This window comes from Numida meleagris, chromosome 25 (assembly GCF_002078875.1).
Source record: "Numida meleagris isolate 19003 breed g44 Domestic line chromosome 25, NumMel1.0, whole genome shotgun sequence".
NCBI classification, from domain to species: Eukaryota; Metazoa; Chordata; class Aves; order Galliformes; family Numididae; genus Numida; species Numida meleagris.
Genome location: NC_034433.1, coordinates 2,240,044 through 2,251,325, shown reverse-complemented (window position 1 = coordinate 2,251,325; position 11,282 = coordinate 2,240,044). Strand labels below are relative to the sequence as shown.

General features: G+C 56.6%; 1 long non-coding RNA gene across 6 annotated transcripts in view; it reads left to right on the top strand.

The window, feature by feature from the left end:
* The window catches only part of LOC110388258, a 25,196-nt gene that overhangs the window by 8,433 nt on the left and 5,481 nt on the right, over positions 1 to 11,282 (top strand). Inside the window, exon 1 of one of the 6 annotated variants that reach the window (XR_002432835.1) lies at positions 333 to 966. The exons of 2 other annotated variants lie outside the window; for them this stretch is intronic. This is a non-coding gene — a long non-coding RNA (uncharacterized LOC110388258). Of the gene's footprint in view, positions 1 to 332; positions 967 to 5,293; positions 5,541 to 9,246; positions 9,413 to 11,282 lie in introns of those variants that run through there. 3 more of the 6 variants (XR_002432830.1, XR_002432832.1, XR_002432834.1) reach the window with 3 other exon arrangements.

The following is an 11,282-nucleotide window of genomic DNA, read 5'->3' as shown; positions in this document are numbered from 1 at the left end:
GCAGAGGGCACAGTGCACCCGCACCTGCATGCAGCACCGCGTGCATTACCTGAGCCCGCAGCAGCGCCCGTGCAGCAGCGCTGCAAAGAGCTTCACCTCCTGCGTCTGCTTGCGGGGTGTGCTGGAAACGTATCACTGTGTGTGCGTGTGTGCGTGTGTGTGTGTGTGTGTGTGTGCGGAGGGATGTAAATATTGACGCTGCAGCCAATCGACAGCATTTGCTTGCGGTGCTTGTGTTCTCGGGGATGAGAGGTGATTAGCTGGGGAAAAAAAAAAAAAAAAAAAAGTCAGTTCTCTTTGTTTTAGGGGAGAACGATCGGCGGCTGGTCCAAATTCATTAGAATAGGAATGTTTGTGAAGGCTACGTGTGTACTTGTGCATTCACCTTGCTTAGGTTGGCACAATTTGCATGCAGCGCCTTAGCACACAGCTCAATTAGCCGAGGAGCCCTTTAAGAGCTGTATTTCGGCACGAGGTGTGCACTTGTGTGAGTGCCCCTGCACATGCTGGTGTGCACACGCGCCAAGTTTTTTTTGTCTCGCACCATGCAGGTGGAGTGGGGGGGTGTAGGACTCTGTGTGTGCGTGCACGCAGCACTTTTGCAGTTTGCAAGGCGTGTGACATCCGTGCAAGGAGCTCCTGCTTGCAAGCAAAGGGAGCAATCCGCTCTGCGTGGAACAGGAGCGTGCACCGGAGAGCGAGGGGCAGATCTGTAAGCCAGAAAGGAGCCGGGTGGCAGCGTCTTAAGGAGAGATCAGTGCTCTGATGGAACAGCGCTGGAGAAATCCTTCCTCTGGTTGGGAAGTTGCAGTTCCAGCACGGCGCTGGCATTCGGCAGAGCAGGAGCGAGCGCGCTGGGTTTGCTGCGATGAGGTCATCCCGAGCAAAGATAAGGGAAGCGGTGCATGTATTAACCTGAAGGGAGCGGTGATGTCAGCAAGGGGGAAGGAAATCAATGACTGCCAGGTAGGAACAGCCTTGATTTCACCGTCGCTTGATCCCTGCTGTTGTTTCCTACGTGCTCGGCTGCTGAAAGCAAAGGGACAGCGGTGGGGTCCTGGTGGGGGGTGACGCGGGGTGGAGAAACCCAACGGTCCCCAATGGTTTGGGCAGGGATTTGGTACGGGTAGTGCAGAGACTGTGTGTGTGTGTGAGCGTGAGTGTGTCAGTGTGTGTGTGTGCAACGCCCCTCTGGGCTGCGAGAGCCCATTTAGGAGAATAACCGTTTTTCTCTGCTGCAAGTATAAGCGACCATGAGGAGAGGGGTGGGCTGGGGACCGTGGGGACCTGGGGGTCTCCCCTTCTGGTTTCTGCCCAGAGCATGGTGGCACTGGTGAGACCAGGGCTGGGATGGCTCTGGACAGGGAGGAAATGTTCTATATGGGCTCAGGGCACCTCCGTCGTGTTCTGGGTCTGCCCGTATGGTTCGTGTCCCCGTGATTTGGCTGTCCCTCGTCACCTAGGAGGGAGCAGCTGGTGTCCAGCAGGCTGAGCAAAGGAGGAAAGGTCTCCAAGGTGGAGGAGGGATGCTTTCTCTGTCAGGATTTGTCCTCATGCTAATAGGTGGCACGCTGTGTCACGGGTCCCCGATGAGCTGTCAGCAGAACATGACAAATCGCTGGGAACGGCAAACAGCGGCAGACGAAACACAAATAGCTCCCGTCTGCGGCACCCTCGATGTGACACCGCTCCGCTCTTCACCTGGGGGGAAGACGGGGATGGTCACGCTGAGAAGTGAGGAGGGGATGCATCCGAGACCCCCATCGAGGGGAGCGCCTTCCCCGAGTGCCACCCCTGCGCGGGGACCCCGGGGACCCAGAGGGAGACGACGGCCACCAAATCCGGGCAGAAATATTGGTGACATAGGGTACAAAGGGCTGCATGAGGCCCCTGTTCCATCTCGCATGCCCATGCATGGGCAGCCCAGCAGCCCACCACGTTCCCAGGCACTTCCCCCAGCTGCAGCTGGTGATGGGAGCAGCACGCTGTGGGCAGGCTCCAGCTTCTCTTGCTCGTGTCACCGCAAACCCCCAGTGCCAGAAGGAGGGGCCGGGGGTGCCCGGCTGCGGTGCAGGGCCCCGTTGGGTGCTGGTGGATGTGTGTCCTGCCCAGGGGCTGGGTTAGAGCTCAGGGCACTGCCACAGGCTGCTGCACCCTCTTGTCCCCTGCCTGAGACAGAGCGCTTCTCATCAACCCTGCGTGCTCCTGGAGCCCCAGACAGATCCCCCCTGGCTGCTGCAGCATCTCCTGCCTCGCAGTCCAGACTTAATTACAGCTGGGGCCACGGGAGCTGAACTGGCTGTGACCAGGAATGTGCTAAAAGGCCCGGGAGGATCTTGTTAGTGAGTGACTTACCTGGATTCCCGAGCTGCGTTTGCCCTCTCCTAATGGGCTCCGTGGCAGTTTGCAGGAACAGATCTGGGTCACTATCTCGTCCCTTCCCTCTCTGCCTTTCTCATCCCTCCACTTGAAGATAAAGCTGGAGCAAACAGCCACACTGTGTGCATGGGGCTGAGCTGGGGGGTTAGGGGACAGCAGGGTTTGTATGGGATCCAGGACACAGTGTGATGGCTTTGGGCTCCCAGGGCTGGAGGTGCTCCTCCTGGGCTGCTCAGTTCAGGGGCAGGTCCTATTCTGAGGACCCATCTGATGGTTTGCAGAGCATGGAGACCTCGAGGGGTCGAGTTAAATCGCAGATATTCTGAGAAACAAAACCCTCTGGGGTTGGTGAGCATTTTGTTTCACCCATTCATTGTATTTCCAGTCACCTGAAATGTGTTGTTGTTGGCTTTTGGTTTTTTTTTTATTGCTAAAAGCAAAGGACAGCTGATAGTGGCACACTGTTCCAAATGGAAAAGTGGGAGAGCGAGCTTGCAACTGCTCAGAGTTGGCTTTGCACCTGAAGCCCATTTGCCATTTCCAACCTGAGCAATTCTATGATTCTATGATCCTGCTGCTGGCTGGGCTGTGCTGATGGGAGATTTTGCTGTAAAGTTCCCTGAGTTAGGAAAATAGAACCCTGGACCCACTGGAAGAGGATAACCCATCCCATGGGCTGCCAGGGCATCAGGGAGAGGTTGCAGAGGCAGACAGAGCATCCCCGCAGGCATGGAAAAGTTGCAAAAGTCGCCGGAAAATGAAGAGATTTCCTCTCCTTAAAAGAAAGCAGAACAGTTTTATGCTGCGCTGTGTGTTTTGGGAGGAGCATGTGGTTGCCTGTGTACCTGCAAGATGAGGACTTGGGTTTTCTGTGGCTGCAGGAGCACCCTGCACAAGGAGCCTGGGCGCTCAGCAACGCAACGCTGCAGCGCTTGCAGGCAAACAGCAGCTGCTGTGCATGGAATGCATGGAATGCAATGCTGTGATTGCTGGGCTGCTGCTGCAGGCACGGATTTGGTGAGCACATGTCAGGGGTGTCCCGATGTTGCTGATTAAAATCCATAAATAACCCCAGTATCACCCCATCCATGGGACATACGAGTGGCAGACAGCATGCACCTCCGCAGCAATGCAACCAATGTATTTGAGCCTCCTCTTCCCTGCACAGATGTTTCTCTAAAAACCAAAAAGTCCAACCATAACGGCTTGGAGGACACGGCAATGCACGCAGAAGGCTGGAAAATGACATTGTTACAATGACAGATATTCTCCGAGTACCCAATTCATGATCCTGGGCGCCTTATAAATGCGATTAGTAGATCTAATCTCGCTGTGCTGGAGCCAGTTGTCAAGACAGCTTGAAAATGGATCTCTGCCCAACTCTGACTTCAACTGCTCCCCAAGTTATGATAGCTAAAGTTTAAAAGCAGCACAGGAGCTGGGTCCTGCACACCCTGGAGCCATTGTGGGGCTGGAGGGGGAGGGTTTGGGGTCTTCAGGTGGTCCCCCAAAAGAAATGTTGATTGCTCGTTGTTGGGATGCTATGGACTGCTGCAGGTGAACTTGGCTTGGCCCCTCTGTGTTCTTGAGCACTTGTCCATCCATCCATCCATCCATCTGTCTGTCCACCCATCCATCCGTCTGTCCACCCATCCATCCATCCATCCGTCCATGTGTCTGTCCATCCATCCATCCATCCATCCATCCATCCATCCATCCAGCCAGCCAGCCAGCCAGCCAGCCAGCCAGCCATCTGTCCATCCATCCCACTCTTTCATTGCCAGCTGTGTGCTACTGCAGCAGGATGGGGCAGCCCCAGCTCTGTGCCCGTCTCAGCTCTCCCTACACCTCATGCTGGAATTTTGGGTACTCTTCCTTTGGGCACTATCATGTGGGCACCGGACAGCCCCGGAGGTGATGCCCACACGCAGCTCTCTGTGTGCTGATGGCATCTGCCAGGCAAAAAAATTTCTGCAAACAAAAAAATGGGGCCCTGGACCCACTGGAAGAGGATAACCCATTCCCATTCTGCTGGGAATAGGATTTCCAAGAGCATTCCAGTGCTTCTGGGATGATGTAGAGGCAGCTTGCTGCAGCATCCCCATGTCCCCCAGGACCAGCAGAACCAGGCTAAGCCCAGAGTGCCCCATCTCCATGGGGAGCTCGCAGGTTGCTTGCTGAAAGCAGCAAAGAGTTTTTTAAGGCACCGCAAGTTGAGTCTCCAAGGTATTTGATGCCTTTACCTGGGGTTTCCTAGGGGGACCCGGGGGGGACGCAGAGCAATCCAGCAGTGCTCACAGCGCTTTGCAGGTGCCGTGTTTTTAGGGCAGCCCCGATGGGATGAAGGCTGAGAGCCCCCCAACCTGCTCCCAGGGCCCCACCTCCATCCTTCAGCGCCCGGGACAAACAGCACGGGGGAGGCTTTGAGCGTATCCAAGATACAGCGGATTTGGGCACCTTGTCAAATGTTCTCATTGTCTGACCCTTGTCCAGACGCCAGTAAAACCCTCTGGGAAATTCCCCCCTCCACCCAGCTCACCGGCTTTAATTACAGGAGAGGAATGCGAGGTGCGGAGCGCTACTCCCACCAGCTCCGTGCCATGCCTGTGCCCCACGCAGCCGGGAAGGGGAATCTGGGGGGAAAAAGGGGGTGTACGGGGAAAGAGCTGGGATGCCCCCAGGGTGAGGAGCAGGGGAGGTAGGTTCCCCCCCGTCCCGCTCTGGCAGCAGTACCCGAGCAGCAGGACATGAGTAATATCTATCCCACTGGGGGAGTTAGATCAAAGGCACTGAAGTAGATACAAGAGGTTTCTGCTTCACAGACCAGAGAGGCTGCCGTTCAATAGCGCCTTTGTTACCGGCTCCGCGGAGCTGGGGATGGAGAAATACCTGACCCCCCGCACCCCTCCCTGCTCGCGGCCCCTCGGTGCACAACCATTCCAAGTATGTGCCCGCGCAGCGAGGCTTGGCGGGGACGTGGGGATGGGGTGAAGAGGACAGGCGTGAGCCCCTGGAGCTTGGAGTGCTGGGGATGCTTCCCTGGGCATGGAGCATCCCTGAGGTTCCCGAGTGCTGCTGGGGGGACCGGGTGATGCCATCCCCATCCCCATGCCCCATTGGTGCGGTGTTGTTCCCTCGGAGAGGATGCTGTGCTGCCAAAGGTGAGGTCAGCCCCAGGGAGGTGCGGGCAGGTGCTGGGTCACCCTGAGGGCTGTGTGGCTCCTCTGGGTCCTGTGGGGGTTGTGTGGGGCTGGTGGCATTCATAGGGGCATGTACTCTTATGCTCCAATGATGGGGAGAGAAAGGTGGAGCTGCAGATGCCCGGAGCTGGGTGCCACAGCAGAACTGTAGGGCTGTATCTCAAAGAGAAGTTAAGTCTGGTTTGACAGTCATCCCCCCACCCTGCAATGCATGATGCTCTGGGAAATGGGGGCTACATCCTCAGTGCACCCCCAGGAGCAGCTCAGTGCTGGTTGAGGGAACACAGGTGGGTGAGTGGCACCCAGCGCCCATGGGTGCTTCCCCTGCAGATGGGCACCGTGTGGGGCTCAGGACCCTTCTGTCCATGGGACAAGGGGCTGGGAATTGAGAATGGCCACGTCACGAGGTGTGCACGCAGCCGCCTTTCCCTCTTGGTATTGGTATATGGGAGTTCAAGGAGGAAATGTCTTGGGAAGTGCCACTTCAGAGCTACCCCCGTGCTCTGTAAGTTTGGTTCGCAGGTCACTGCTCACTGCTGTCCCAAACTGCAGCGTGAAGAACCCTTCCCAGTTCCAAACCTGCTGGCTGTGTGGTTTTAGAAACATTGAATTTCCCAAGGATTCTGGCTAGGGCAATGAGAAAGGGAATTTCCTGGGTTCCACAGCAGAGCTGACCTCATCAGCTGCTGGCAATTAGCAGTCATAATGACCAAGCCCAAGTCTGGGCAGGGGGAGAGAATAAAGGCAGAGCCTGTGTGTTCTGTAGGTACAACCTGAGCAGGTTGGGTGATGGCAGAGGGGATTCCCTCAGGTGTAGGGCAGTGCAGAGGCTTTCCCTAAAGAATAAAGGGAACGAATGGGAATCTTGGAGGAGCTGCCAGATGCAACACCTTGTCCTGAGCTGCTTCTGGGTACGTGCGGGGAGGGATGAGGCTCCTGAAGGCAGAGGGGGAAGGCGCTGCAGGAGGTGGCTCTGCAGCTGGGGCTCTTTAGCTGGGGCTCTCTGTAGCCCTTTGTCTCCCCGACAAAGACAGGTCTGTTTGCTCCCTCTGCACCACGCATCCGCCCGCCGTGCTGCCAGGTGAGCCGGCTCCTGTTCCCCATTCTGCTGCAAGGGCCTTGGGGTCAAGTTTCCCAAACAACCCCAGGACAGGGTGCAGCTGCACCCCGAGCTCCTGTCTGCAGAAGAGCTGCTCCTGCAGACTGCTGCTGCTCTCTGCCAAAGGGGCACCTGACCCGCAGGTGTGCAGCTGCGCTGCTCCATCGCCAACCACGTGCTGTGACTTGAGGTTTGCATGGTGTATTGGCATCAGAAGAGCAGCCCAGAATGATGTGAGGGGGAACGCCCAGTGGTTAGCAGAGGAGATAAGGTATGGCTATGGCCAGGGCGCTGGCAAAGTGAAAATAAACCTTTTCGTGTTCTGCTCCTTGGACACGTTGCCCTTGACTGAGGCTATGGCATGCTGTTTTCTAAGCATCGCCTCTGCTGTGAGAGGTTTCTGTCCCCACAATCGCTGCTCGTTGCAGTGTAAGGAGCAGAGAAGGCAGAGTGCTGCATCCAGAGCTGCTGCACCCCAGGGCACTGCTGGGGGACGGGGTGGGCTGTTCTGCCCCAACCCATGGGACAGAGCGTCATAGCAGTGCTAGGAGCTGGCATGGGGGCCAGCTGGGGGGGGTCCCCATCTTTGTGCAGCTCTGCGCTTGGGCAACAGGTCGTGTTCCAGTGGATCATGGGGAGAAGACAGCTTAGACAGGGCCTTACTTCATTATTAGTTTGTTGGGTTCTTTTACCCCTCTCTTTCTTTTTCTTTCCCCAAAGACTGCTGGCTTATCCTCGGTAAGCCCTCTGCTGTGGTCTATGGCTTTTTATTCCTATGTGATTGCTTTTCCTAACTCATGTAGGGCGAAAAGCCATGGGCTACGCAGGGGAGGGACTCCACCTTCCAGGCACCTCCGCAAACCACACGGACTCCTGATCCCTTTTTAATCACCCATATTTATTTGGTAACAAATACCGAGTGAAAGGGGGCATTGAAGCCTTGCGGGGCCTTAGCAAGACGGATGGGGCAGGGGGGTAGCGAGCAGAGGGGCAGACAAAGGGGATGGGGATGGTGGGGGGCACGGCCTTTCAGGAGCCTCCATCCCCATTCAGAGCTGAAAGGGCGCGTGGTGGAGGGAGCAGCCTTTCTTTGCAGCGAGGCTTTTTCTCACGCGGTTCAAAGCATCCCCACCTGCAGCCCCCCCGAGGAACAAAAGTGGCGGGCGGAGAGCTGGGGGCATTTCCAAGGGGCGATGGGCACGGCTGCCAGGTGATGGCAGGAGCCCCTTTTCTCTGCTGTTGTCTGATGGGGGGTTTGCAGGTGGCTGAGAAAAGTGCTGGCACCTCCGTGCCATCATCCCGGTGTGCCACGGCCCCGCTGGGGATGCTGCAGAGCCTGGAGCTGAATGGGTTGTGCCACGCAGCACCCATCCCTGCAGCCCCAAGGCTGTCAAGCTGAGTGCATGAGGAAGGCAGAACTTGGGAGATCTGTGCTTTCTATTGAAATCTGCACAGATCTCACGTGGATGGGGCAGCACTGAGCGGGAGAGGAGAGCGATGCCACCAAGCAATGGCAGAGGGTCACCACCACCACTCTGCGCAGGAAGAGAGGGATTTTTTGGTTCTTTGTCTGGTTGTGTTGTCATTCCCTCCTCCCCCCCCAACCCACTCCACTTCCTGAGCTTTGAGTCATTAGGTGTCAGGCTTTCAAGTTGAGTTCACCAGCTTGGAATGCATCCTTAAAAAATAATAGTCACTGAAAAAAAAATGAAAGCTGAGATTCGCTGTAATCCCATGACTCAAGGAGGTGTGGAAGGAAGAGAATCATGAAATCCCATGAGCTCCAACAATAGAAGCATGAGAGCTGGCACGGCTGTGCCACATAAATCATCAAAACTAAACACCATCAGTCAAAATGAAAGGAATTAAGCCAACCTCGCCGGGCCGTTTTAATTATTTTTTAATGAGGATTTGCTCATTCAGAAAATTCACCCATCACAATGGCCGCCATTCACACCGAGTGGGGCTGCACCCCGGGTTGGATATGCACGGCCCTGGTGCGTGCACCCAGGCTGGGAGCTGGGGGTGCTGCTGCCATGACCCAGAGAAGAGCAAAGAGCATTGAACCATCAGCTTGGGAGCATCCTTTTTGTTGCAACTCTACGTGTTGGGCTGGGAAAATAGCAAGGAACGTCCTCTCGGGCAGGTGCTGGTGCCTTTGCAGGCGCCGTGGTTGCTGCACTGGGGGCTTTGCTTCACGGACACGGAGTCTGCAGATCCACCACCAGGGATGTGGTGCTGGGTGCTGACCCATTTCTAAGCTTTGATCGCTTCCAAGCATTGAGAGGCACAGAGGAACCCGAGTGCCCACCCTGGAGCAGCAGCAGCAGCAGCCCCGTGGATATTTCGGTGGCTGCTACGCAGAGCAGCTGGGAGCAGGCTTATCAGCAGCGTGTCTGTGCAGTGCCACCCCTGAGACTTGCTCTCCCTCCCCTTTATGCTATTGATTTTGCTTTTAGCGAGGCAGGCATTAAGCAGGGGAGAAACAGCCTCATGCTGCGGTGTGCCCCTGTGTCCTGGGGGTGGCTGCAGGAGCCGGGGGGGGGGCAGGGAGCTGTGCTTCTCGGGGCGCCTGGTGCTCAGCAGCCGGGGCTGGTGACTGCCTGCCAAATCTCCTCCTTCCTTGCCCTTGTTTGTGCAGATCCAGTGCACAAAGGCTTAAGCAGCAAGGTTTGGCTTCTGCTTTTCCATCTGTTTGATCCTCCGAGGGACATCTGAGCGGGGCGTGCAGGAGGTGAGGGAGGGGGGGGTGGGGGACATGCTCGGGACAAGTGTTTCTCTGCAAACTGCGCTGTGCAAAAAGCCCTGGCAGGGAGCCCTGGCCGGGGTCCATCGTGCAGAGGAGTTGCTGCCAGCACCAGGTGAGCTCTCAGCTCACCCAGAGTGCGGCCTCTGTGTCCCCAGTGACCGCCACGTCCCGGCTGGCTGCAGCAGTCCTACAGGGTCAGGGCTGCTGGCAGCTGCTCGCCCAGATTTTGGAACTCAGAGCTCCCATTTGTGTCTGTGACAATCCCGGCTCAGAGCCTCCCTTCGCCGTGAGGATCAACTCCGGAGAGCACCAAGCGGCGAAGCAAAGCCCTTCTGCTGCCGCGCTTATAAAACATTCATGGTGTTAAATAAAACAGGAGGGCAGGTCGGCGTTCTCAAAGCGTCTCCAAGAACGTAGGTATGCACCTATTTTTCAAAATGGGCTGAGCAAAATTCCATCCCTCCTCCGTAGAAGAGGGCCGGACGAGCAGCTGCAGGGTGCTCCCGGGCAGTTCTCCTTCACCAGCAAAGAAAACTGCTGGAGCCTTCCTGGGCTCCCAGGAGCGAGCGTGCAGAGCAGGACACGTCGCTAATTACTGATAATAACCGCTGCTTAGAGTGAGGCATCCGCTGTCCTCCCCGGGCAAGGCTGGGACTTGTTCTGCTCTGCCCCTGGGGGAGGAACAACCGCAGCTGTGTGCCGTGATGCTGTGCCTGGAGCTGTAGCATCACCCTGGCTGTCCCTCCTCATGTCACCAGCCCTAAGTTTGGCTCCAGGCATGGCAGGGCCACCCGGCTCGTGCCCAGGTCCCAGCATAACACTGTGCTGGGAGAGCAGCACGAGCAGCAGCAGATTCTCGCCGGGTCACCCAGCCCTGAGGATGCCAATCCCAGGAGATAACCAAGAGAAGGAGTGCCAGCGATTAATGCTTTAATTACAGCCGGATGATAACAAACTGAAAAGCTATTGTTTTGTAATCAGAGCTGCCACGCATCCAGCTCTTGGATGGCCCGTAGAGGATGATGCTCAGCATGGAGCCAGGGCTTGAGGAGCCCAGCCTGGGTGTGCACTGCCAGGAGCCGGGCCAGCACGCCTCTGAGCATGCCACAGCCCATAGCTCCGGCAACAGAGCTGCAGCACAGCCGTGCCTGCTGCTTTCTGCATGGGCACGCACGGGTCTGCAAGTGGCTGCAGCGGGGCTTGACCTGTGCCTGGCTGCAGGTAGCATCGTTGCACTTTTGGGAAACCCTACCCCGCTTTGCTGGCCGAGACCTCAGCGAGGTTTGCACGGGCAGTTCCCAAATGACACGAAAAGGAGCGGATCCGAGCCTTGCTGGGAAGCATTTATCCAGCTCTGCTCCAGGTCGGGAATTATGGATGTGCTGGCGGTGCCACGGGGCACCTTCCTCCTCCTGGCTGCTGGAAATGGATTATTTAGTAACTGTGAGGCCACCGGTGCTGAGTCAGCCCGCAGCTAATGAACACCCCGGCTGCCCATTTGGAATTTATTGCACCTATTAATTACAACCATTAGCTGCAGCCAGTGAAATTTTTATAATGAGGGCCCTTGCGACTTTGCCTTCCTAGCAGCAAATTAACTGTGTGGGGGGAAGAATCAATGGGATCAGCATACTTTACAGAAGCGATGTTTTAATTAGCGCTTCTCTGCAAACATGCCAAGCAACAGCCTCGCCGTTCATTATCTCTCCTTAAAGGGACGGTGCTTCTTTTCTGGCCGGCTTTATCCCGTTGTCGGCTTTCCAACACGCTGCCGCTCATTAGAGAGGCTGCTTTGAAGTTGGCTTTGTCTTAGGCTGGGCTGGGAGCAGTGTGAAGTCCGCGGTTTGGGGGGGGG